Genomic DNA, 4,735 nt, shown 5'->3' on the forward strand with positions numbered 1-4,735 from the left:
AGCGTTATCTGTCTCTCTATTTTCACATTCTCTTGCTCCGTTTGCCCTTCAGCATCTTAGTTGGTGAAGGAAATGGAGGAGAGAGTATGAATCAAACAGACACAACGGGAGGAGAGTTCGAAGGGAGAATTGAGAGCAGGTAGAAATGAAGGGAAAATAAAACTATAGATCATTATTTTTTCGTTTATATTAATATTCTCTAAATCAGATATCTGTGGTATATATGACAAAGGGGACCTCTACAAATTAATAATCAGTAGAAAAAGAGCCATTTTTTCCTTCCCCAGTCTCAGCTGCTCTTAATTCTCTCTGTAAGCTCTCCTCAAGTATCCATCTCAGGGAATTTCTCACTTTTCTTGAACTCTTGTACCCTCTGCTCCACACCTACCTCATTTAGCTCTTTATGAATGTACTCATAGTCACTGAGCAGAGGTTTAGTCCGTGAAGTTTTACAAAGAAGAAATGAAAAAGTCTACCTCAATACTTTATTTAAGAGAGACAAAAAAAGAATAGACTCTTCAGTTGATATTTGCACAGGATTAATGGAATTCTTGCTGTGCAGTTGGAATATGAGTTAAGTGAACCTCCTGAATGTTGTTGCTGAGACAATACTCAGACCGCTGTAGAGGCTGCATGATTCATTCTGATTAGAAGGGTTTGCTTGGAGAGGAAGCTAGGGTACAGTGGTGTCCTTTGATGTTTGTAGGCTAGTTAGTTTATCTCTTTTTACTTATGCATCGACCCTTGTCTCTGTGTGGCTCTGTGCAGTATGTAGTGTCACGGTAGCCCGAGAAGAGTGCTTGAAGCGATGCCAAACTTGATAGAATCAAAATTAGCTCAGGTCATGGTAGGAGACTGATAGATTGAAATGATCAGTAGTTTCCAGGCTCTCCCTCTAGCTTTACTGGCTACTTGATCATAGTGGATGCTGACTTTTCCAGGATGAATTCCTTGATGATTGAAATTATAAGGTTAGGGAAACCCCGAAATTATCCCCAAGATGATCCCCTGTAATAAAACTTTCTTTTATATCCAAAGTATTCAATTATCCATGCACCCCAACCCCATGCCTGCCCCATAAGGCAGAATGAATACCAACTAATGTTAGTGACTTTTCTAAAGTAAAACAACCTGGGTCATTACAATCCAGTTTGTTGCATTAACAACTAAAATGCAAAGATCAGTATGCAAGGAGAGCTTTGTCTCCTCCAAAAGGGAGGACCCACCAAAGGATTTAGAGATGAATTTTCCAAGATGTGGATCTGATTAGTGATCTTAACTTAGAGATGTAATTATATTTGAACGACACCTTTGTTAATGAGAGCTGTGTAACAAAAGCCTCAAAAGTAGACATCTAATTTGGCCGTCCAGAGGACATGATTGACATCAAATAAAGGCCAATCTAAACAATCCTTTGAATTAAGATTGTGGTTGAAAGCCACTCCGTTTGGCTCTTGGGGCCAATGATTTAATCCAATCCATTGAGAGGGCATGATCACAAAGTCCTGCCCTATTTATTGATGCTTGGAGTCCAGGAGAGATCTCCAGATTGAGTGCTAGCAGACCAGTCCTCTAAAGATGGAGGTCTATAGACCAACTAGTGGAGTCAACCAAAGGTAGAATTTCTGCACAATGGCCAAGTGTAGATTTGGCATTTAAAGAAACTATAAATCCCCTTTAAATACATTTTGTTAAATAATCGATGTTGGGAAGTCTAAAGCTCCCAAAACTCATGGAGTTGAGTTCATAGCACTGTCGTTAGGCTTAAAACTAGAAGAATAAAGAGAAAGTCTGCTGGGGTCATGATGGCTGTTCACATGTCCTTTCACATCTTGCTCAGACAAGGTCACTAGCCATGTAAGGCTGGTCTTGAAGGAAGACCCTTTTGTCCTATGTCTGCAGAGATGTTTGCTGAGAAGAGAAGAGAGAGCAGATCTCACAGCACCAAAGAGAACCCCTTTCTCCCACTGGCCTTTTTTCACCTCAGCCCATCAAATGAAGCCCCTGTTATTCAGTTTAATCCCCTATACTTATCAATATTAGATGGCCCATAGGCATAAATAGCATCTCAAATTAGCCTTTGCATCCAAAACTAATTACCATCAAAAGCTAATAGATACTAACCCTGTCCTTACACCTTTGTGGTGCATGCATTGTGGGGTTTTGAATCCCCTTACCCTTTGCTCAATATGTGTCCCACTCGAAGCACTAGACAATTAAGGTTCTGTTAGCCACTTCCTTAGCATAGCAAAGAATCATGGGACCTATTTTAAGATTGACTGACTGACTGTCACCTCAGAGTAGGGGGCCAGTCTGCACATGATCAGGATTTACATCCTCATATCTCAGATATCCTTTACCTCAATGGTCATTTTATTTTATTTTATTTTTTATATATACCTCAACTCTTGAATACCTCAAGTATGTCACATATACCTACTGTGCGTTTGAACCTTCAAATACCTCAACTTGTAACTCTCATATACCTCATTCTGTATACCTCAATTTTTACTCTTCTCTTATTTAAACATACCTCTCAGATATTTATAAATTACGAATATACCTCATTCTTTGAATCCTCCTGTGTAACAGTACATGTCCCATACCTTTTGGACCAAAGATCTCAGTCACGGTGGTTCTATTTCCAGTTGAAATAAAAGCTGCGTTGTGGTCGTCGCTCTATCTTGCATCCCTGAACAGTTTTTGTTTGTTCAATCTACTGTAAATTGCCTGGTAGACTATGCCTTTTATCATCAAGAAACCAAATGTCTCAAATGTAAGCATTGTGCCAAAAAAGATATCTCTGAGAGTTCTGTGCCAAACAGGGTTGGCACTTGGACCACACTGTTGTAGACAACAAATGTCATTGGACCATTATATCATATATATATATATATAATAATATATATGTAAGTGTTAAACAAATCAGAGTACCTGAGGATAATTCTTTTTTCTCTGATTGGATGCACTTAGGAGGGCTGGGCCCGATTTATCTTACCTCATGATGATGAACATGTAGATTCCACTTGTACTTTGTTACTGTGCGCAGGGGGTTAGGGGGTGGGGGGAGTGGCCTCTTTTAAAGAGTTGAGAAGTTCACCAGTCCGCCTTTGAATGCACAAGAATTACCTCTTACCTCAGCACAATTTACCATTATTCCACAGCGAGGAGTGTGGATGTTGAGATGCTTGGTGTTGGTTGTGGAGGACTGTAACTTACCTTGAGACGAGTCTAAACTCAACCTTTTTGACAATGCAAGCTGTGGTTTAAACAAACACATCAAGTGATTTCGCCTAATGCGTGACGATAAGCCTGTTTATTATTAAGTGGAGATATTGGCACATTAAAGGCAAGCCAGTGTGAGTCCACAGACCCTGCTGCTTTGAACCCAACACCTAGCTTCACCAATAAGATAGTTTTTTGTGTTTCAGTATTACTCTGTGAAATGTTCAGTCATGTCTGCATCAGTCTTTTTTTTTTTTTTAAGGTTGCAGAATTCTATCTTTGAGATCCTTAGGTCTTCACTCTTAAAGAGGAAAAATGTATTTTAAACCTTTTTTTTGTTTTTCATTTGTTGCATGCTTTAAAAAGTCCTTGTATTATACCGATGTCTCTCAGATAGGTGTTGAAAACTCAGACGGGGTGGGTAGCTGAATCTTGGGATGGTTTTATCAAAATATATACCCAAAGATGTGTATGTGTGTGTTAGGATTGCGTTGGATGGAATTAACCTTTGACCTTTGCGATTGTATTTCCTATTCTCTAGAGGCTCTGCAGAGCACAACCTGCTCAGCCAGCCACGCCTCCATTCCTGAGATGGGATATAGGCAGACTTTTCAAAGCATAAAATACAGACTTTAGAGATGCTGGTGCCCCTCGACCATTAGTGCTTAATTTTCTTTTACTCCCCTAATATGCATATTACGGATAGACACATTAACATGCTTTGTCCTATCACACTGACCTGCAAGTCTTCTATAGGTATAGCAAGCTGTAAAAGCACTGCTTCCTATTCTCAATCACTCAGCATAGATTTCCTTTCCAAGGAGGATGAATCCATAAGGCAGCCATTTTGTGTTTGACCTAGTTATGGGAACTCTCTCTCGGTGTCATGTGAGGAGAAGCTAGGTGGTTCCAGCACAAACTTAGCAAGTCGGACTGGCTTTTCCCCCTCTCGTCTCGTAAGAATCCAGGAAGTGTAGTGATGGCTGCTGAGCACGTGATTGGTTTACTGCACTCCTGTTGGGCGGGTTTTTATTGGGCCCCTGTGGTTTTGTCCATTTTATTTCTGGCCTCTCATGGCTTTAAGGGGGAAAAAAAAGCAAAACTGCACCAGGTGACGTGTGCAAGGTCATAGACCTCTTTTAATGATTGTATACTCTAAAGAAAAAAAAGTTGGAAAATTTAGAAAGGAAAAAAAATAAACTCAGGTAGTTCTCAGCGGCCCTGCCCTGCAGGTGTCTCAGTGAAATGTGTCCCGTAGTGATGATGTAGTGATTTTTTTTTTTTTTTTCTGTTATGACCTCTCATTACTAGTCTGATTCTTTTCTGTGTGTCCATTTGCATATTATGAAACACATTATTTCTCAATCTGAAAGAAAAAAAAAAAAGAATAATGCTTTCGATTAGTTTTCCCAGATTAATGTTTTGGTTTTTTTGGCCAACTATTTGTTTTTCTAAACACAAAAGTACAAATACTCCACACCACTTGATGCTCATTGGCCCTTTTAGAATG

The sequence above is a fragment of the Centroberyx gerrardi genome, chromosome 19 (genome assembly GCF_048128805.1).
Source record: "Centroberyx gerrardi isolate f3 chromosome 19, fCenGer3.hap1.cur.20231027, whole genome shotgun sequence".
NCBI lineage: Eukaryota > Metazoa > Chordata > Actinopteri > Beryciformes > Berycidae > Centroberyx > Centroberyx gerrardi.